Raw genomic sequence first — 22,865 nt, 5'->3', positions numbered from 1 at the left:
ATGACAAAATAATATGCCAGTTAATTAATTCCACATTTTGCTATATTAGCTCAGTCACTGAGTAAATGTACAGACGGTGTGGAAATGCAACACACAGGCCAGAAAAATAACATGTTTGATAACCTGCTTTGTGCTGAGTTAGTTGATCCCCAAATAGTGACAGTAGGAATAATGCACTCCACCTCAGTGTTCCCATGCTTGGGAGGGAAAACCATAGGGAATTCTGATCCTGATCATGATCCAGTTCTTCGGTGTCTGCTCAGAGCAGAGTCCCCTCCGTGATGATTTTTTACAGCGAATAGCTGGTTGATAGTCTAGACTTCAGGGTAAATAATTAAACTTGAGCAAAGAAGTGGAAATATTAGTATACACACCAAAATTTGGTACCTTAGGGATAGGAAGGATTCCCCTTTCGTGGCATTAAACAAAAATGGTCTTAGCTGGAGGTATATCGTGTTGCAATCTGGTATTCCATCTGTGGTACATGGATTCAGATACAGACCAGGCTGATTAAATGGAAGCTGATCCTGTCGGTTGGCATCAAATTTGTCACCTACTTCTGCAGGATAGTAATTGTGAGAAATGGGAAAGTGTTACACTGATGCATTAGGGGATAGTTTTCTGAGCTTGCACCTGACGTGTATTTCTGGAGTACAGGAGGGGGAAGGGGGTGAGCGGGAGTATTCACCATATTTTTTTTAAAAACAAGTAGGAGACTAGAAATGGAGTTATGCCTAAGATGAGATATTGTATACATGTTCTGGAGTATGGAACTGTATCTCCCTGGGAGTGGAAGGAAAACAATCCTTTTCTTGCCCAGTTCCATGTTCCTGGCTATTCTGGGTGTCATGCGAGAGTACCTTTAAGACATGGATGTTTAAGCAATGTACCTTTAAGAAAACGTTGATGTCATAGAGTGGGTGGAGCTCTGCTCAGTTCAGCCATTTTGCAGGTTTGGTTTTGCAGTTTAAAAAATGCCTGGCTGGTTTTGCTGAAAGCAGCTAAAAAGTGCCTGGCTGGTTTTGCTGAGAGCAGTTTAAAAGTAGAAAGCCAGTTTGAGACAGCGGCTTGAGAAGTTCTGGTTTGCTGTGATCTGCTTAGAAGGGAGAAAGCCAGGTTTGAGAAAGTAGCGTGGGTGTGTCTGTGGGTTTCCAGAGAGCTGCATGAAGAAAGCAAGGTGCTGGAGCTGAAGTCACCCAAGCTAATATATCTCTGCCATTCTACAGAAAATATATATATCCTTTAACCTGATGGGATACTGTTTAAAGGTGTTAAGTCTCTTGGAAGTTTGAAGGAACATTTTGAGGAGTTATTTACTGTTGCAATATTTTTTAAGTTATCTTTGAAGTAAGGGGTGTTAAGAGATCCAATGTTTATTTAAGATGTTAAGTTGAGTTCATGGAATAAACAGTGTTTTGTGTTTAAAAACCCACGTGTCCATAATTGTAATCCCACACCTAGGGAAAAAGCCGTGTGCTAGGAAAAGCAACAAATGGTTGAACTCCATGATACATTTTGGGTTTCTGAAAACGCCTCACCCGTAACATGGGGTTACCAGCCTTACTCTCCTTTCTCTGACTTCTAGTCTGCTGCACTCTATCATATCACTGACAGTGGGTGGATCACTGGGGTTGGCTTGAACACGCTTTCCCTGAAGAATCACCAGGACCATTGGAGGCATCTTATGAAATCTTGCTGAAATTTGAATTCAGTAAAAATCTGAAATTAAAAACCTAATGATGACCATGAAAACATTGTCAATCGTTGTAAAAACCCATCTGGTTCATTAATGTCCCTTTAGGGAAGGAAATCTGCCATCCTTACCTGTTCTGGCCTACATGTGACTCCAGATCCAAAGCAATGTGGCTGACTCTTAAATGCCCTCTGAAATAGCCTCGCAAGCCACTCAGTTCAACGGCAAACGGGGATGGGTGACAAATGTTGGCCTTGCCAGTGATGCCAACATCCCATGAACAAATTTAGGACACCATTGGGTGACTTAAGTGCTGTATTTTTGAAAAGTTTCAACAATCATAGAATTTACAGTGCAGACGGAGGCCACTCGGCCCATCGAGTCTGCACCGGCTCTTGGAAAGAGCACCCTACCCAAGCCCACACCTCCACCCTATCCCCATAACCCAGTTACCCCACCCAACACTAAGGGCAGTTTTGGACACTAAGGACAATTTATCTTGGCCAATCCACCTAACCTGCACATCTTTGGACTGTGGGAGGAAACCGGAGCACCCGGAGGAAACCCACGCACACACGGGGAGAACGTGCAGAGCACAGACATTGACCCAAGCCTGGAATCGAACCTGGGACCCTGGAGCTGTGGAAAAAAGGCATGATCCCAACAATGGTTTGACTCGACAAAGCTTCTATCTGACTGGACTCCATGCCAGTTACCGGCACCACAATTGGCTTCGATATCTGCAGACATATCAGCAAGCGATCCCTTTCCTAGACACATGGCAAGCCATTCGGCCCATCACAGTTGTGCCAGCGTTCCGTGTTCACTCAGAGTTATTGAACACCATGAGTTGCCCCCCCCCCCCCCCCCCCCAAATTATTGGACATTACATGAAGGTTGTGCTGGTTCAATTAAATTGCAAATGTTCACTATGTAAACTCATATCAGAAGAGCTAGTTGGGGCACCCATACCCCAACATGAGTAAGCACCTCATGGAGAGAAGGGACAAAGGCTCAATCAATGCGGCCAGGGGGTTGGGTAGGAGAGTTTGACGGAAGGAAATAGGTAAAAATATTTCTGACATTCACGGCACTGAATATTTTTGCATTGTGCTGGGGACTGCCCTGCAATAACCCGTTTAGGAATCTGACTGACTACTGGTGAGCTGGCGCCATCACCTGGTGACTCGCAAATACTGACACCAACAGGCTGTATTTTTACAATTATTTTCAAACTGAAGCTGTTCTTTTGTAGAAGTAGTGTTCTAATAATAATTGCTTATTGTCACAAGTAGGCTTAAATGAAATTACTGTGAAAAGCCCCTAGTCGCCACATTCCGGCGCCTGTTCGGGGACGCTGGTACGGGAATTGAACCCGCGCTGCTGGCCTTGTTCTGCATTACAAGTGAGCTGTTTAGCCCACTGTGCTTTCTTGCAGAGGTCTGGATATTTTAGATTTAAATGTCTTTTTTCAAAATCCTCCTTGTAAAATTAGAACTGTCTTCTATTTTCCAAGGATCTACTTCCCTCTGTTCCCCGCCCATTCATATATCTGTCTAGATGCATTTTAAATGATGCTATCGTGCCCGCCTCTACCACCTCCGCTGGCAAAGCGTTCCAGGCACCCACCACCCTCTGCGTAAAAAACTTTCCACGCACGTCTCCCTTAAACGTTCCCCTCTCACCTTGAAATCGTGACCCCTTGTAATTGACACCCCCACTCATGGAAAAAGCTTGTTGCTATCCACCCTGTCCATACCTCTCATAATTTTGTAGACCTCAATCAGGTCTCCCCTCAATCTCCGTCTTTCCAACGAAAACAATCCTAATCTACTCAACCTTTCTTCATAGCTAGCATCCTCCATACCAGGCAACATCCAGGTGAACCTCCTCTGCACCCTCGCTAAAGCATCCACATCCTTCTGGTAATGTGGCGACCAGAAATGCACGCAGTATTCCAAATGTGGCCTAACCAAAGTCATATACAACTGTAACATGACCTGACGACTCTTGTACTCAATACCCCGTCCGATGAAGGCAAGCATGCTGTATGCCTTCTTGACCACTCTATCGACCTGCGTTGCCACCTTCAGGGTACAATGGACCTGAACTCCCAGATCTCTCTGTACGTCAATTTTCCCCAGGACACTTCCATTGACCGTATAGTCCGCTCTTGAATTAGATCTTCCAAAATGCATCACCTTGCATTTGCCTGGATTGAACTCCATCTGCCATTTCTCTGCCCAACTCTCCAATCTATCTATATCTTGCTGTATTCTCTGACAGTCCTCCTCGCTATCTGCAACTCCACCAATCTTAGTATCATCTGCAAACTTGCTAATCAGACCACCTATACCTTCGTCCAGATCTTTTATGTATATCACATACAACAGTGGTCCGAGCACGGATCCCTGTGGAACACCACTAGTCACCTTTCTCCATTTTGAGACACTCCCTTCCACCACTACTCTCTGTCTCCTGTTGCCCAGCCAGTTCTTTATCCATCTAGCTAGTACACCCTGAACCCCATACGACTTAACTTTTTCCATTAACCTGCCATGGAAACTTTACCAAGCGCCTTACAGAAGTCCATGTATATGACATCAACAGCCCCTCCCTCATCAATTAACTTTGTCACTTCCTCAAAGAATTCTATTAGGTTTGTAAGACATGACCTTCCCTGCACAAAACCATGCTGCCCATCACTGATAAGTCTATTTTCTTCCAAATGTGAATGGATCCTATCCCTCAGTATCTCCTCCAACAGTTTGCCTACCACTGACGTCAAGCTCACAGGTCTATAACTCCCTGGATTATCCCTGCTACCCTTCTTAAACAAAGGGACCACATTAGCAATTCTCCAGTCCTCCGGGACAAACAAAAGAACAAAGAACAAAGAACAAAGAAATGTACAGCACAGGAACAGGCCCTTCGGCCCTCCAAGCCCGTGCCGACCATACTGCCCGACTAAACTACAATCTTCTACACTTCCTGGGTCCGTATCCTTCTATTCCCATCCTATTCATATATTTGTCAAGATGCCCCTTAAATGTCCCTATCGTCCCTGCCTCCACTACCTCCTCCGGTAGTGAGTTCCAGGCACCCACTACCCTCTGCGTAAAAAAACTTGCCTCGTACATCTACTCTAAACTTTGCCCCTCTCACCTTAAACCTATGCCCCCTAGTAATTGACCCCTCTACCCTGGGGAAAAGCCTCTGACTATCCACTCTGTCTATGCCCCTCATAATTTTGTATACCTCTATCAGGTCGCCCCTCAACCTCCTTCGTTCCAGTGAGAACAAACCGAGTTTATTCAATCGCTCCTCATAGCTTATGCCCTCACCCGTGCTCAAGGATTCTGCAAAGATATCTGTTAAGGCCCCCGCTAGTTCGTCCCTCGCTTCCCTCAGTAACCTGGGATAGATCCCATCCGGACCAGAGGACTTGTCCACCTTAATGCCTTTTAGAATACCCAAAACGTCCCTCTTCCTTATGCCGACTTGACCTAGAGTATTTAAACATCCATCCCTAGCCTCAACATCCATCATGTCACTCTCCTTGGTGAATACCGATGCAAAGTACTCATTAAGAATCTCACCCATTTCCTCTGACTCCACGCATAAATTCCCTCTTTTGGCTTTGAGTGGGCCAATCCTTTCTCTAGTTACCCTCTTGCTCCTTATATGCGAATAAAAGACTTTGGGATTTTCCTTAACCCTGTTAACCAAAGATATTTCATGACCCCTTTTAGCCCTCTTTATTGCGCGTTTGAGATTTGTCCTACTTTCCCGATATTCCTCCAAAGCTTCATCAGTTTTAAGTTGCCTAGATCTTATGTATGCTTCCTTTTTCATCTTAGCTAGTCTCACAATTCCACCCATCATCCATGGTTCCCTAATCTTGCCATTTCTATCCCTCATTTTCACAGGGACATGTCTGTCCTGCACTCTAATCAACCTTTCCTTAAAAGACTCCCACATTTCAAATGGGGATTTACCCTTAAACAGCTGCTCCCAATACACATTCCCTAGGCCCTGCCGAATTTTGTTATACTTGGCCTTTCCCCAATTTAGCACTCTTCCTTTGGGACCACTCTCGTCTTTGTCCATGAGTATTCTAAAACTTACGGAATTGTGATCGGTATTCCCAAAGTAATCACCGACTGAAACTTCAACCACCTGGCCGGGATCATTCCCCAATACCAGGTCCAGTATGGCCCCGTCCCGAGTTGGACTATTTACATACTGCTCTGAAAAACTCTCCTGGATGCTCCTTACAAATTCTGCTCCATCTACGCCTCCAACACTACATGAGTCCCATTCAATGTTGGGGAAGTTAAAATCTCCCATCATGACCACCCTATTGCTCCTACATTTTTCTATAATCTGTCTACATATTTGTACCTCTACTTCACGCTCGCTTTTGGGAGGCCTGTAGTAAAGTCCCAACAATGTTACCGCACCCTTCCTATTTCTTAGCTCTACCCATATTGCCTCAGTGCTCGAATCCTCCATCGTGCCCTCCTTAATCACAGCTGTGATATCATCCCTGACCAGTAATCCAACTCCTCCACCCCTTTTACCTCCCTCTCTATCCCTCCTGAAGCATCTATTCCCTGGGATATTTAGTTGCCAGTCTTGCCCTTCCCTCAACCAAGTCTCAGTAATACCAATAACATCATATTCCCAGATACTAATCCAAGCCCTAAGTTCATCTGCCTTACCTGCTACACTTCTCGCATTGAAACAAATGCACCTCAGACCACCTGTCCCTTTGCGTTCATCATCTCTTCCCTGTCTACTCTTCCCCTTAGTCACATTGAGTTTATTATCTAGTACCTTACTGGCTTTAGTTGCTGCCTCTTTACTGACCTTAACTTCCTAATCTGGTTCCCACCCCCCTGCCACATTAGTTTAAAACCTCCCCAACAGTGTTAGCAAAAGCACCCCATAGGACATTGGTTCCAGTCCTGCCCAGGTGTAGACCATCCGATTTGTAATGGTCCCACCGCCCCCAGAACCGGTTCCAATGTACCAAAGATCTGAACCCCTCTCCCCTGCACCATCTCTCAAGGCACGTATTCATTCTGACTATTCTTGAATTTCTACTCTGACTGTCTCGTGGCACTGGTAGCAATCCTGAGATGACTACCTTTGTGGTCCTACTTTTTAACTTGCCTCCTAACTCCCTAAATTCTGATTGTAGGACCTCATCCCGGAGGAGATGAGGTCCTACAATCCCAGGGGAGGAGATATGCCGTCCTTGCCTGTTCCGGCCTTTGTGATTGCAGGTTAACTCTTAAATGCCCCCTGAAATGGCCATCAAGACACTTGGTTCAAGAGCAGTTGGGGATGGGCAATAAATGCTGGCGACATCCTACAAATGAATTGTCAGAAATTATACTGTTTAGAGTTTAGAAGAATGAGAGGTGATCTTATTGAAACAGATAAAATCCTGAGGGCATTTGATAGGGTGGATACCAGGAGACTGTCTCCACTTCTGGGGGAGGCCTGTGGGAGAGGGGGTGGTGGGGGAGAGATGGCAAAGTGGAGTTCAGACACACCCAGATCAGCCGTGATCTTATTGAATAGTGGAGCAGGCTCGAAGGGCCGAATGGCATCGTCCTGTGCCTACATTAATCTTCATTTTGTTTAAACTCACAGGAACATTTGTGTGGGAGGCAATGCTTGCTGTTTGCACAGATAACCAGACCCTGCCACATAACTTTAAGACCGATTCATCAGCAGCAGCCTGTGGTTTTTTTTTAAACAAGTTACAAATTAAATGTAATTATTGTTCATTTTAACATCAACTTGTTTTTCTTTTCTTGGTGTGTTATGTTTTTGGGTGGGGGAGGAATATTTTTGGAAAGTGCTGACGACCTAAACATAGGAAGCACTGAGACTAACAGCGCGAGGAAATGGATTTGACAACAATTAATTAAGTTAGGATACCACAGCGATCATTATTCCACCTGTTTATTAATACAGTTTCTTTACCACTGTCCGTGTGGAGTTTGCACATTCTCCTCGTGTCTGCGTGAGTCTCACCCCCACAACCCAAAGATGCGCAGGGTAGGTGGATTGGCCACGCTAAAATTGCCCCTTTAAAAAAAAAAACATACAGTTCCCTCAAACACACTGCTATGTCCAGTGACTCTTCCAGTTTTCCCAGTGGCGATGGTTTTTAAGAAAAATAAACATTTAAAATCGATTGAAATGGAAGATAGAATAAAATATGTAACATCGACCCTAATCATGTCCAGGGTCCCAGGTTTAACTCCCGGCTTGGGTCACTGTCTGTGCGGAGTCTGCACGTTCTCCCCGTGTTTGCGCGGGTTTTCTCCGGGTGCTCCAGAGCTGTGCAGGTTAGGTGGATTGGCCATGCTAAATTGCCCTTAGTGTCCAAAAAAGGTCAGGTGGGGTTACGGGAATAGGGTGGAGGTGTGGGGATAACGTGGAGGTTGTGGGCTTACGTAGGGTGCTCTTTTCAAGGGCCGGTGCAGACTCGATGGGCCGAATGGCCTCCTTCTGCACTGTAAATTCTATGATTCTATAATCCTATAACGTTTTTACAGAATCACTTGTGAGGTGAATTCCCTTTAAATTCCAGTGACCTTTTTTGAATAAGATATTTATTTGCTCGACATTACGAGCTAGTTTTTGTAGTGTGTGGGGAGGGAGTTGGACCAGTGTTTTGCCAGGATGTCAACCCCTCCCTATCTTATTACTTCCCTGTTTTGTTTTATTATGTGCATGGTATGAGCTGATGTTGCGGGTGGGGGTTGGTGAAGGTTTTGGAGCAGCATTTGGCTTCTGCTGTGAATCCGTTTCCAGAGGTGCCACTTGTGCTGTGTCCTGTTTAGTGTGCTGATAATTCTCTGTTACTGTGTTTCCAGCCCACACTCTGTTAGGATTGGATGATAAAGGCATAACTCCTGCAGTTTTAGTTGAAAATCAAATTTAAAATATTAACAGAAACGTTCCTCCACCTGAATGTGCTGGATTTAGAAGAAGCAGCAACTTGTATTTTGTAACTGTCTGAAATCAAATTGCATGTGTAGCAATTGCTTTGTGACTTCTTGCTACATGTTAGGGTCACTTTTTATGAGCCAATCTCTGCCTCTGCCCTACATTTTGCCTCTCCACTCCTAAGGTCAGTGATTCATTCTGGGGTACGGTTTCAGGAGTGTCTGTGGCTTCCTCCCAAGTAGACGATCTTCATGTCGGAGTTGGCACGTTATTGGCAATGAAGGAATCGCAGCCAATCTCGTGTTGGCATGTGCCGTCAGGACGGAAACAGGTTTGACTGCCATGCCGCTCATGAACTCCAGCAGGGGCTACAGGGTAACAGTCAGGAGCAGGAACCTTGGTTGAATTATCGTTTCCTCGCAGCTTCCCACAATGCAGATACCAAGGAGAATGGGGTGATACAGCAGCTAAGATGAGCACTAATCTCCCTGATTTGTGTGGCTCAGGGCACGGCAGCTTCACGAGGAGTTCCAGATAAATGTTTCTAAAACTACTTTTGTGAAGAGAAGTGTTTCAATGTAACAGTGAAAAAAACAAATCGCACAACAATTACAATTCTGGATTCAACTACCCCTCCCCCACCCAGCCCGACAAAGAAAAGAAAACCATGACAAAACCCCATAACAAATGTCAACGCCCCCCCCCCCCCCCCCCCCCCGCAACATCTGGGGGTGACCAGTTCCCTGAAATAGGAAATGAAAGACTGCCACCCTGAATAGAACCCTTCTGCCGAAGCCCTCTTGGTATACGTGACCTTTTCTAAGTGCAAGAGCTCCATGAGGTCCCTTAACCACGACAAAGCATTGGGCAGAACTGGAGTCCTCCACCCAAGCAGAACCCGCCTCTGAGCTATCAGCGAGGCAAAGGCCAGAGCATCTACCCCCCCCCCCCCCACCCACCCACTCTGCAGCTCCGGCAAGTCCAAGACCCCAAAGACAGCCAACAAAGGATAGCCCCAACTCAATCCCAAGAATTGCTGACATGGTGCTGAAGCAGGAGATCCAAAAGGTCAAGTAGGGCAAGACCAGAACATGTGTGTGTGGTTCGACGGACCCCGTGAACAACCTCGCACCTAACCTCTACCTCCAGAAAAAGAAAACACTCATCCGTGCCGTGGTCAGGTGTGTCGCGTGCACCACCTTGAACTGAATCAAACTGAGCCTAACACAGGAGACGGTGGAATTGACCCTGTGGAGAGCCTCACTCCACACCACCCTCTCTAAAGCCTAGCCCAGAACCCTCTCCCACTTCCCTTTGACCTCACCCAATGGGGCTTCCCTTTGGCCTCATCCAATGGGGCTTGCTCCACCGACACCAGCCAACTATAGATATCTATCCGATATCTTCACCTCCCCCAGCTCAATCAGCGAAAGAATCATATCCATCAATGAGGGCGAGGGAGCCAAGGGGAAGGATGGAGTCTCCTTACATAAAACGCCACGCATCTGATAATACCTCAACAGATTCATCTTTGGAAGATGGAACTTACAAAACCACTTCTCAAAACCAGCAAACTTCCCTTTTATAAACATGTTCCCAAACCACTCCAACTCCTCCTCCCCCAAGCCCTTAACAACAAATCCAAGGCCGCTGGAACAAACGATGCTTACTGCAAAGTGGTGCTAACAATGACATGGCACCCAGCTTGAAATGAACCCACATGAACTCTGCACCCATAAACCATCTCAATGGTCGCCGCCCAATTATCCAATAATAAAATAACAAATTAGGTCGCTCGAGACCCCCAGATTGCCTTTCCCTCTGCAAGAACACCTGCGAATGCTTTGGGGGGTCTTGTCCGGCCAAATAAAGAAAGATTTGGGTAGGAAAACCGGGATACACTGAAACAATGATTGAAACCTTGGGAGAATGTTCATCTTTAGTGACTGGACCCTGCCCACCAGGGACAGAGGGAGGTGATCCACTTACTCAAGTCAGCCTTAGCCGCATTTACCAGATCCACAAAATTTAGTTGATCGAGTGAGGCCCAATAATGGGCCATCAGGATTCCCAGATATTGGATGCTGAATTTGGCCAGTCGAAAAGGCAACCTCCCCAGCTCGGCTCCCCTCCCTGGGAGATTCACTGGAAAGCATTCGCTTTTGCCCAGGTTCAACTTATAGCCAAAATTCATAAGCAGCTTCATTACCTGAAGAGAGGATCCGGCACATACAGCAACAAATCATCCACTTACATCCCATCCAATCTAACCCCCTCCACCTCCTAGGCGACCTCAATGCTTCGGTCAAATGCTCAATTGCAAAGACAAACAGTAGCGGGCACAATGGACACCCCTGCCTCGTACCTCTCTCTCTCTCCACTTGAAAATATTTTGAGCTCAAGGCATTCTTATGAGCGCTCGTGGTTGGGACCGTCAAATGTCTGAGAGAATTCAGTCAGGTATCCGTCCGGGCCTGGAGCCTTACCCGACTGCATCAGGCCCATGCGTTTCATGACCTCTTCCATTATCAGTGGGAACTCCAATTCTGCCCTTCTCTCTCATTCTACCACTGTGTCATGAGAATGTCGCTTTACGAAATGGTTAGCTGCTCATGTTACTGCAGTGATGTCAGAGTGTGGGTGGAGCTGAGCTCTGGTTCTGCTTTTTAGTTTCACTTTTAGGAAAGCTTGGGTGTGTCTCTGTCTTTTTGGTTTCGTTTTTCAGTGTGTTGCAGCTGAAGTCATAAAAAGCAGCTCTACTGCTGTTCTCTCTGCCATGAAAGACTATCTCTGGATCCTTTGGTGATTTAAAACTAATAACTGCTTGCAGTAATGACTTTAACCTAATATGCTCCTGTTTAAAGGTTTGTTAAGTCTTTTGGATGTAAAAGGACAGCATACAGGTTACTTAGTGTTGTATTCTTTGGGGGTTATCTTTGAATTAATGGTTGCTAAGATATTCACTGTTTGTTTTAAAAAGGTTAACTTGAGTTCATAGAATAAACATTGTTTTGCTTTAAAAAGTACTTTTCATTTCTGCTGTACCATACCTGTAGAGTGGGCCGTGTGCTCCCCATACCACAATCTATTAGGAGTTGTGGGTCAGGTGAACTCCATGATGCACTTTGGGATTCTCTAAACCCTGACCCACACCAACTGGGATGGACAAACCGTCCAAAAACTCTGACATAGTCAACCCATTCTCAGGGGGCTCCAACTTATAAAGACTGCGATAGAAAGCCTCAAAGGCCTCATTGATTGATTTGATTTATTGTCACATGTACCGAAGTACAATGAAAAGTATTTTTCTGCAGCCGAGGGAACGTACACAGAACGTACATAGTAGGCAAAAAAGAATAATCAACAGAGTACATTGACAAATGGTACATCGACAAAACAGTGATTGGTTACAGTGCGGAGCAAGGGGCCAAACAAAGCAAATACATGAGCAAGAGCAGCATAAGGCATCGTAAATAGTGTTCTTCCAGGGAACAGATCAGTCCAAGGGGGAGTCGTTGAGGAGTCTTGTAGCTGTGGGGAAGAAGCTGTTCCTATGTCTGGATGTGCGAGTCTTCAGACATCCGTGCATTCTGCCTGATGGAAGGGTCTGGAAGAAGGCAAAGCCTGGGTGGGAGGGGTCTCTGATAATGCTGTCTGCCTTCCTGAGGCAGCGGGAGGTGTAGACAGAATCAATGTGAGGGTGGCAAGCTTGTGTGGTGCGATGGGCTGAGTTTACCACGCTCTGCAGTTTCTTGCGATCTTGGACCGAGCAGTTACCATAACCAGGCTGTGATGCAGCCGGATAGGATGCTCTCTATGGCACAAGTGTAGAGGTTTGTGAGAGTTGATGCAGACATGCTGCCTGCCACTCGAGTCCTTTATCTGCACTATTTCCCGACTGCCACCTCAGCTGGTGGGCTAACAGACGACTGACCCTCTCCCCATGCTCATCAACCATCCCCGAGCATGACAGCTGTCACACTGCCCTGCCCATCGAAAGCAGCCCGAATTCCAAATGAAGTTTCTTTCTGCTTGTCAACAACTCCAGGGTCGGGGACAACGGGTATTGTCGATCCACCTCCAGGATGGCCTCCCCCAACGGCTGCCACAACATGGAAGGCAAAATCTCCTCACTCCTATTAAAATCAATGTACTCCCCAATGGTGGAGAAAATCCTCTCACAGAATCCCTGATCTGCCAACAACGTCGTTTCCAACCTCCGAGGGCGGTGGTGGTGGAGGGGGGAGGGAGCTGAGACTGACACTACCACCAAATCCCCAGAATACAGAGCATGATCCAAAATCATTATTGCCGAATACCCACCACCCCCGGAAGCAGAGACGTGCCCACCACAAAGAAGTCAATCGAGAGGAGACCTGATTTACCCGAGAGAAAAACGTAAAATCCTTCTCATTTGGATGTAAAAATCTCCAATATGCCTACCCCCCCCCCCCCCCCCCCCCCCCCCCCCCTCTCCACCACCACCAACCCCGGAGTTTGGAAACGCCGTTGCACCCGCCAACAACCCACTGACCATTACATACCACCCATTCGGATCTATCTGAATCGTAGCCACCAAAATCTCCAAGTGACTTTGCCACCCCAGAAGGACCCAAAGACTTAGGCCTTGATCTATTGATCTATCCTGCCGAGAGTGCAGAGCACGGCTAAAATCCCTTCCCAGGAGTAGCGTATGCAGGTCTAGGTTGGGAACAGAAACCTACAACTTGTTAAGAAAAGTTGTACCATCCCAATTTGATGCATATACGTTGATTTAGACCACCAAACAAGATACTTGCTTATCAGTCAGGATCTCAACCCCCAGGGCCCTACTATCAAATCCCGAACGAAATACCTGCCCCACCCAGCCGTTCCGTAATCTTGTCTGATCTTAATCCACAAATGAGTCTTCTGCCACAGCACCACATCAGCCTTGAAACTCCTGAGATGTGAGAGTCTTGGTCTTTTTACTGGGCTGTTTAAGCCGCTCATATTCCAAGTGACCAGTTGTATAGGGGGCTGTCTACCCGCACCCTCCCTTCCAGAATCCGCCTTTTCCACCCAGTAGGGCAATCCAGCAACTAAGTTAGGAGACACCAGGCCCACCCAAGATGGCCGCCACATCCCCCATCAAGACAGACAAAGAAATGTTTAACGTCACCGTTCGAGAACTACACCCCTCCCCCTTCCTTCCCAAACCCCAACCAAAACAAAAACAAAATGCCTAAGCTCTTGCTAAACTAACCCCCCACAGCATGAGCTACAGATCCTCTCACGCTCCACTCCCATTAACTAACTGTTCAGCTATTTAGCTAGCAGGATGGGCACAACACAGAGTAAAATACATAACAATAAAAACCCATAAAGCCAACCAGCAGCCCCACTCCACCCAAATCCAACATTACTCGTTCCAGGAAAACAGAAAGATACTTGAACAACAACACTTATCCCACAATAAAAATCCAGGTACAAAGCTCCAAACCACCAAAATTCAAACTCCCTCCCCCAGACATACATCTCCCTAAATCGCTGGCTTTGAAAGCAGACCAAGGGAGGCCAGCAGCACGGTTCAATTCCCGTATCAGCCCCCCCAGAACAGGCGCCAGAAGTTGGCGACTAGGGGCTTTTCATAGTAACTTCGTTTGAAGCCTACTTGTGACAATAAGCGATTTTCATTTCATTTCATTTTCATTTCAAATCACAGTTATCACGATCCCAGTCCATGCTTCTGCACAAATGCATCAGCCTCCTCTGGCATTTTAAAGTAATCTTTCAAATCTTAAGTCATTCGGAGGTGCGCAGGTTAAACCACGCCAAATCAAACTTTGCTCCGATACAACATATGCCAAGTTGAAAGCTGCCCGCCTCCTGGCCAGCTCCACTCCAACATCTTAATAGATCCTCACAACATGGCCTTCCCATCTGGACGCCTGATGATCTTTTTCCCAATGCAGAACTCTTTCTTTATCTTGAAAACTGTGAAAACGCATGAAGATCGTACGGGTTTTCTGTCTCACCGACCTGTGGGCCCAATTCAAGAGGATGCGCCATTTCCTCCTCCCCCACCATCTTCCAAAACAATTGCGCCCTAAGTTTTGTCAGAACCGGGCCCGCCAAGCCCTCCAGCAACCCAACCACCCTCAATTTCTGTCTTCTAGAACGATTTTCAAAATCGTCCACCCTGGCTCGTAGCGCAGGTGGCCGGTGACAACCAGAGAGGTGATCTGGTCACTTTGCCTCGTCAGAACCACCTCCACCTCTTCTAGCTCTACAGCCTGTGCTTTTGCCACTTCATTCACATTTGCCAAGGCTGCTCAAATCCATTTCCCCCTCAATCGCTTTTTCATGATCTTCCGAGACCGCCCGCCATAATTTCTGAAGCTCCTCCGCTAGGATGCCTGTGAGCACCTCCGTCGTTAGTGCAGTGGTCACCGACGTTTCAGGGGCCTCTGCCATTTTCCTCCCAGACCGCTTTCCAGGCTTCCGGGTTCATGACATTTCCTTATTTTTCTGCTGCCAGTCTTGTACTTCTGGGGAATTGCTATGTCGAACTAACCAAACTCCAGCTCAAACCTCCTCCAAAAATCAGACGAGAAGGGCTTAAATAAAAGTTTCTGGCGGGAGCCACCTCATGTGCGACTGCTCTTCTGGAAGTTCTGGGGTTCCAGATAAATAGCTTGATTTGAATTTTAAAATGGCTCCTACACATTCAAGGTCCAGGCTTAATTATCGTGACTTCTTTAATTTCTTTTAAAGTGAACAACTTGTTCATAGAACTGCATTGAGTGACAATCTTATGAAAAGAGCCTGCATGGTTGACGAGGCTGGCTACAGTAGGGTCCGTTGTTCAAACTTCAAATATTCCACTAAAACTGACTTTTTTAAAGTTTCAAGTATTTTCTTCATCCCAATAATTTCAGTGTTTTATCATTTCTAATTTAAACCAAGTTATTAATAGAACAGACTAAATGCAGTTGTTCTTTTTCATTTTCCCCTAGTTCTGGTTGTAGAGGTTTGAACACTAGCAGCAGTTTTCACATTGGGGCCAGAACTGGAAGCGAGAGAGAGAGAGAGAGCGGGTGTAATCAGCTTCTTGTAAGGATATGATCAATGTTGCGGAGTATAGGTGGGAGAGGTCATCCAGGGGGAAGGCAGTAAACTAGGATTGAACAGGTGTGAGGGTGCGAGAATATTTTTGGAGATGTTTTTCATGCCCTTTGCAGAGCAGGATGTGGTTTCGAGAGATTAAATGGGTGGTGCAGACTCTTATCACAAGATAGATCGATGTGTGGGATGTGCAGGGTGATGTACCATCAATGACGACAGACGAGAGTCGGAAGAGTAAACTGTGGCTTTAATCAGCTAAAAGATACTTGCTGGCAGCCGGTCCCAGAATAAGGGCAGGGCTAGAGGTTAGCTACCTTTATACTTGTGCCCGAGGGGCGGAGCCAGCAGGGACAAACCCAGACATGTAACAAACAGTAAGAACAGTATGTACAATAAGTAAGAACAGTATGTACGTTATAATACAGTGGTTCACCACATTCACCCCCTGTTTTTTTTAAAAAGAGTCCGGCGGGGGTGAAGTGGACGGGTTGAATTAGAGATCGAGTCTGTCGGGGGCTTTGACCTTCCGCTGTGATCGCCTCAGTCCCGGCTGTGATGAGGACACTGGGGTCGGACGAAGTGTTGAGGCCTGCGTATCCAGGAGAGTGTCGTCTTCCGGATAAGTAGCAACGGAGGGAAATGGTGTAGAGTCGTGAGTAGCAACGGAGGGAGACAGTGTGATGGTTGCTGGGGAACCTGCGGGTGCCAAGTCCCGAAGGGAGGCTGTGTCCTCCCGCCCGTCATGGTGTGCCACATAGGCATATTGGTGGTTAGCGTGGAGAAGGACCCGTTCGACCAGGGAATCCGACTTGTGACACTTTGCATGCTTCCGGAGGAGGATGGGCCCTGGAACTGTCAGCCAGGACGGGAGCGAGACCCCTGAGGTGGACTTCCTGGGGAAGACAAACATTCTCTCGTGAGGTGGCGCATTGGTGGCGGTGCACAGGAACGACCAGATGGAGTGGAGCGCATTGGGAAGGACCTTGTGCCAGCGGGAGACAGGGAGACTTCTAGACCGTAGGGCAAGAAGGGACGGCCTTCCAGACCGTCGTGTTCTCCCTTTCCACCTGTCCGTTTCCCCGGGGGTTGGAGCTGGTAGTCCTGCAAGAGGCGATGCCCTTGCTAAGCAGGAACTGACACAGCTCATCACTCATGAAGGAGGAACCCCGATCACTATGGATGGAGTTGGGGAAACCGAACACGGTTAAGAGGCCATGCAGGGCCTTGATGACTGTGGCAGAGGTCATGTTAGGGCACGGGATGGCGAAAGGGAAACGTGAGTACTCATCAGTGATGTTGAGAAAGTACATAGTACGGTCAGTGGAGGGGAGGGGCTCTTTGAAATCGATGCTGAGGCGCTCAAAGGGGCCTTTACCAGGTGTGCTCTATAGAACATAGAACGATACAGCGCAGTACAGGCCCTTCGGCCCACGATGTTGCACCGAAACAAAAGCCATCTAACCTACACTATGCCATTATCATCCATATGTTTATCCAATAAACTTTTAAATGCCCTCAATGTTGGCGAGTTCACTACTGTAGCAGGTAGGGCATTCCACGGCCTCACTACTCTTTGCGTAAAGAACCTACCTCTGACCTCTGTCCTATATCTATTACCCCTCAGTTTAAAGCTATGTCCCCTCGTGCCAGTTATTTCCATCCACGGGAGAAGGCTCTCACTGTCCACCCTATCTAACCCCCTGATCATTTTGTCTGCCTCTATTAAGTCTCCTCTTAACCTTCTTCTCTCCAACGAAAACAACCTCAAGTCCATCAGCCTTTCCTCATAAGATTTTCCCTCCATACCAGGCAACATCCTGGTAAATCTCCTCTGCACCCGCAATGCCATCTATTCTATTAGCCTGGGTCTCAGCATTCTCCACCACAACATTATCTTTTTCCTGAGTGAATACTGACGAAAAATATTCATTTAGTATCTCGCCTATCTCTTCAGACTCCACACACAACATCCCATCCCTGTCCTTGACTGGTCCTACTCTTTCCCTAGTCATTCGCTTATTCCTGACATACCTATAGAAAGCTTTTGGGTTTTCCTTGATCCTACCTGCCAAATACTTCTCATGTCCCCTCCTTGCTCGTCTTAGCTCTCGCTTTAGATCCTTCCTCGCTACCCTGTAACTATCCATCGCCCCAACTGAAACTTCACACCTCATCTTCACATAGGCCTCCTTCTTCCTCTTAACAAGAGATTCCACTTCTTTGGTAAACCACGGTTCCCTCACTCGACGCCTTCCTCCTTGCCTGACCGGTACATACTTATCAAGAACACGCAGTAGCTGATCCTTGAACAAGCTCCACTTATCCAGTGTGTCCAACACTTGCAGCCTACTTCTCCACCTTATCCCCCTCCAAGTCACGTCTAATGGCATCATAATTGCCCTTCCCCAGCTATAACTCTTGCCCTGCGGTGTATACTTATCCCTTTCCATCATTAATGTAAACGTCACCGAATTGTGGTCACTGTCCCCAAAGTGCTCTCCTACCTCCAAATCCAACACCTGGCCTGGTTCATTACCCAAAACCAAATCCAACGTGGCCTCGCCTCTTGTTGGCCTGTCAACATATTGTGTCAGGAAACCCTCCTGCACACACTGTACAAAAAACGACCCATCTAATGTATTCAAACTATATCTTTTCCAGTCAACATTTGGAAAGTTAAAGTCTCCCATAATAACTACCCTGTTACTTTCGCTCTTATCCAGGATCATCCTCGCCATCCTTTCCTCTACATCACTAGAACTACTTGGAGGCCTATAGAAAACTCCCAACAGGGTGACCTCTCCTTTCATGTTTCTAACCTCAGCCCATACTACCTCGGAAGAAGAGTCCCCATCTAGCATCCTCTCCGCCACCGTAATACTGCTCTTGACTAGCAGCGCTACACCTCCCCCTCCGCCTCCTTCTCTGAACTTACTAAAACACCTAAACCCCGGAACCTGCAACATCCATTCCTGTCCCTGCTCTATCCATGTCTCCGAAATGGCCACAACATCGAAGTCCCAGGTACCAACCCATGCTGTCAGTTCCCCTACCTTATTTCGTATACTCCTGGCATTGAAGTAGACACACTTCAAACCACCTACCTGCTGAACACTGGCCCCCTCCTGCGACGTCAAATCTGTGCTCCTGACCTCTATACTCTCATTCTCCCTTACCCTAAAACTACAATCCAGGTTCCCATGCCCCTGCTGCATTAGTTTAACCCCCCCCAAAGAGCACTAACAAATCTCCCCCCCAGGATATTTGTGCCCCTCAGGTTCAGATGTAGACCATCCTGTCTGTAGAGGTCCCACCTTCCCCAGAAAGATCCCCAGTTATCCAGAAATCTGAATCCCTCCCGCCTGCACCATCCCTGTAGCCACGTGTTTAATTGCTCTCTCTCCCTATCTGGCCAATAGACGTGCGGTTTGCACTCCGCGCAGACCTGGCAGTCCCTGGTCATGGTCCTGACCTCCTCGATGGAGTAAGGCAGATTGTGGGCCTTGATAAAATGAAAGAAACGGGTGACAGAGGTCATTGTGGAGGGCCCAAATTTGGTCTACTTGTGCGCTGGCACATGTACCGTGGGATAGGGCATCTGGGGGCTCATTGAGCTTCCCAGGTCGATACAAGATATCATAATTATAGGTGGAGAGTTCGGTCCTCTACTTAAGGATCTTGTCATTCTTGATCTTGCTCCGCTGCGTATTGTTAAACCTGAAGGCAACCGACCGTTGGTCAGTGAGGAGAGTGAATTGCTTGCCGGCCAGGTAATGCCTCCAATGTCGCACAGCTTCCACAATGGCCTGGGCTTCCTTTTCGACAGAGGAGTGTTGAATTTCGGAGGCCTGGAGGGTACGGGAGAAGAAAGCCACTGGCCTGCTCGCCTGGTTGAGGGTAGCGGCCAGAGCAAAGTCCGACGCATCGCACTCCACCTGGAATGGGATGGACTCGTCCACAGCATGCATCGTGGCTTTGGCAATTTCTGTTTTGATGTGGCTGAAGGCCTGGCGGGCCTCAGCCGTCACGGGATTTAATGAGTGGGTGGGCCTTATCCGCATAATTGGGGACCCACTGGGCATAATAGGAAAAGAACCCAGGCATCTCTTCAGGGCCTTGGGACAGTAGGGGAGTGGAAGTTCCAGGAGGGGGGCGCATGCGGTCGGGATCGGGCCCTAGGACTCCGTTTTCCACAACGTAGCCAAGGATGGCTAGTCGGGTTGTGCGGAAAATGCATTTCTCCTTATTGTATGTCAGGTTAAGGAGCTTGGGTGTGGAGGTATGGAGGAAATGTTGGAGGTTAGCGTCATGGTCCTGCTGGTCATGGCCGCAGATGGTGACATTATCCAGATACGGGAACGTGGCCCGCAGCCCGTACTGGTCAACCATTCGGTCCATTTCCCGTTGGAAGACTGAGACCCCATTGGTGACGCCGAAGGGGACCCTGAGGAAGTGGTAGAGGCAGCCATCTGCCTCGAAGGCAGTGTATTGGCGTTCGTCCGGGCGGATAAGGAGCTGGTGTTATGCGGACTTCAAGTCAATAGTGGAGATTGTACATACTGCACAATCTGATTGACCATGTCAGATATGCGGGGGAGAGGGTACGCATCGAGCTGCGTGTACCGGTTGATGGTCTGACTGTAGTCGATGACCATCCGGTGCTTCTCCCCAGTTTTGACGACCACCATTGGGCTCTCCACGGGCTCTATGATCCCTTCCCGCAGGAGTCGCTGGACCTCCGACCTGATAAAGGCCTTGTCCCGAGCACTGTATCGTCTGCTCCTAGTGGCGACGGGCTTACGGGTCCATAGAACTCCAAGGTAAGACTTTTGAGGTGGCATTGGAAATCTTGACCTAGTAGTAGGGCAGTGCAGAGTTGGGGAGGACGTAGAGCTTGAAATTTTTGTACTCGACGCCCCGTACTGTAAGGGTTGTGATACAGTACCCACGGACCTCCACGGAATGTGATTCGGAAGCCAGGGAGATTTTCAGGGTCGCGGGTAAAATTGGGAGGGAGCAGCGCCGTACCTGGGTGAATGAAACTCTCCGTGCTCCCGGAGTCGAAGAGGCAGGTCGTCTCGTGGCTGTTGATCCGGACAGCCATCATGGATTTAGTGAGGTGATGAGGTTGAGATTGGTCGAGGGTGATGGAGGCGAGCTTCGGAAGGTGGGTAAGCTTATCGAGGGTAGCGGAGGCCAGCGTACGATCTGGTGAGCAGGGGTTCCGAGAGGCAGAGGGGTGATTCCAAGATGGTGGCCCCCACGGGTCGCACGTGGCGGATGGCGGCCAAGATGGCGGCCCCCACGGGTCGCACGCGGCGGATGACGTGGAAGATGGGGGCGGTCCCCGCGGGCTACACGCAGCGCTGCTGGGTTTAGAAACAGGTCGTGCCTGGCAGACTTTAGAGACGTGGCCCTTCTTTCCGCGCCCATTGCAGATCGCGCTCCTCGCTGGGCAGCGTTGACTGGGGTGCTTACCCTGGCCACAGAAGTAACATTTCGGGCCTCCAGAGTTGGCAGGTCGCTGCGCGGCACAGGCTTGCGGCGCCCCTGGGTCGGGTGATGGTGGCACCCACGAGGAGCGCGATCTGCAACGGGTGCAGAAAGAAGGGCCACTTCTCTAAAGTCTGCCAGGCCCGACCTGTTTCTAAACCCACGATGTCCACGAGGGTGCCGCGTGGTCGGAGGTGTAGGCATCCATGTTATGGAAGGCCACTTCCAACGAGTCCGAGAGTTATACTGTGTCTTGGGGGTCAAGTGTACCCCCTTCTAGTAGGCGCTGGCGGATGTAATTAGATTTTATGCCTCGACATAGGCTTCCCGGATCAGCAATTCGGTGTGCTTGACAGCCGATACCGCCTTACATCTGCAGTTCCAGCCGAGTACCTGCAAGATGCACAGAAATTCAGCTTACGATTCTCCGGGGCGCTTTCGCCTCGTGGCAAGGAAATGCCTAGCGTACACCTCATTGACTTCCCTAACATACAGCCCCTTCAACAGCGTTATCGCATCCTCGTACGAGGTAGCATCTCTGATAAGAAGGAAAACTTGCGGGCTCACCCTGGAGTTGAGGACTCGCAGCTTGTGGGTCTCAGCAACGGCGGTGGCGGAGGAATCATGTAAGATTTGAAGCAGCTTAGCCAGTGTTCAAACATGGCAGTGGCGTTGGCTGCTTGGGGGTCCAGCTCCATGCAATCAGGCTTGAGCGATGGACCCATCTCAAAATTTTAGCTGATTAAATTGATGTACCATCAATGACGACGGACGAGAGTTGGAAGATTAAACTGTGGCTTTAATCAGCTAAAGGATACCTGCTGGCAGCCGGTTCCAGAATGAGGGCAGGGCTGGAGGTTAGCTACCTTTATACTTGAGCCCGAGGGGCAGAGCCAGCAGAGATAAATCCAGACATGTAACAAACAGTAAGTACAATAAGTAAGAACAGTATGTACAATGTAACAGTGGTTCACCACACAGGGCTAGTATGCTGGAAGATCTAATCTGACATCATGCTTTTCTGTATTGACGCATTCAATGAAGGTGTTTAGACAAACCGACATCTGATCTGTTGTATTAATGGTCAGTGGATATTACTTTGGAATAATCATCTTCTGACGGTTTGAAAATATGCACATGAAGAGGAAGAAAAGTCATATTACTCTTGTTTCCTCCTTGCTGACAAATCCCCGGAGCTCCTCCACTGAGGGCAGGTGACCATCCCAGTCAGGACTGGGGTTTGAACCCGTGACCCACTGTTTAAAGTCCAAGGCTGCAACTTTGCTTCTGATCTTTCTTTCTTTTCCCTGATTTCTCTCCCCCCCCCCCACCCCCCCTTACCCAGCGCCCTATGGGTGCTGACTAACCTCCGTGTCATTCTTTAGACTGTGAACCATGACAATCAGGCCCAGATTTTCACTGCCCTTACTTGGGTTTGGGGGGGGGGGGGGGGGGAGGGGGCGGGGCAGCAGTGGGGAAAAGAATGGGGGGAAAAGACAATTCTTGTTCAGAGCGCCAGCAAATTTATTTTCCCCATCTACCTGGACCTCTACCTCTGTATCAGTTGAGATCTGAAAACCAGATCTATCTTGTCCAATAC

At 48.1% G+C, this 22,865-nt stretch overlaps 1 protein-coding gene across 1 annotated transcript in view; it reads left to right on the top strand.

The window, feature by feature from the left end:
• Positions 1–22,865, top strand: part of LOC140421201 (transmembrane protein 164) — a 201,360-nt gene that overhangs the window by 120,846 nt on the left and 57,649 nt on the right. The window lies entirely within an intron of this gene.

Source organism: Scyliorhinus torazame, chromosome 5 (assembly GCF_047496885.1).
Source record: "Scyliorhinus torazame isolate Kashiwa2021f chromosome 5, sScyTor2.1, whole genome shotgun sequence".
Taxonomy (NCBI): Eukaryota; Metazoa; Chordata; class Chondrichthyes; order Carcharhiniformes; family Scyliorhinidae; genus Scyliorhinus; species Scyliorhinus torazame.
Note: the sequence above shows the minus strand (reverse complement) of the source record. Positions and strands in the feature narration are given on the sequence as shown.